We start from the raw sequence: 616 nt of genomic DNA on the forward strand, positions 1-616 counted from the left end.
ACTGAAGGAAGCGCAGTTTCCATACAGCAGCCAGGGCAAAGGTGACCGCCCAATAACTGGCCAACAGGAACCAATGAGGATCGGGGGGACTTTGGTTTGCATATTTATGAAAATTTTAGATACATCGCATTATATTATTTAACATTATATATATATATATACACACACACACCTTAATGAGTACTTTGCTCAATATTATCAATATTTAGGACTAATTTGAGTAACATCACGGCTGAACAATGGCTAGGAAACTAAGAACATATCCCTTATAGCCATTTCACTGTGATAATTAAAACGTTTCTAAACTGTGTTATTGCTGTGATACATATTGATGTGAATCACGTTAAAGCATAAAATTAACTAATATCAAATAACTGTGGATATCATGATATTTTACTGTTGTGTCGTGACCAGTTTGCAAATGACCTAACCGATTTGTTCTCTGCATTTTCGTAGATAAAACAAGATCAGACTGTCCGTCAAGCTGTAGCCTACCTACTTCCATCTCTCCACCAGAGCGAGAGTTGGGTTGTTACTGTCATTTGATTCTTTTCCTGTTGGAAAAAAAAGTTACTAAACCCCACCCTCTTCTCTGACTGTGTGCACAGACGTAGAG

The 616-nt window shown here is 37.5% G+C and overlaps 1 long non-coding RNA gene across 1 annotated transcript in view; it reads right to left on the minus strand.

The window, feature by feature from the left end:
* Window positions 1-616, minus strand: part of LOC134009869 (uncharacterized) — a 636,131-nt gene that overhangs the window by 7,312 nt on the left and 628,203 nt on the right. The gene's annotated exons all lie outside the window — the stretch shown is intronic.

Source organism: Osmerus eperlanus, chromosome 23, assembly GCF_963692335.1.
Source record: "Osmerus eperlanus chromosome 23, fOsmEpe2.1, whole genome shotgun sequence".
Taxonomy (NCBI): domain Eukaryota; kingdom Metazoa; phylum Chordata; class Actinopteri; order Osmeriformes; family Osmeridae; genus Osmerus; species Osmerus eperlanus.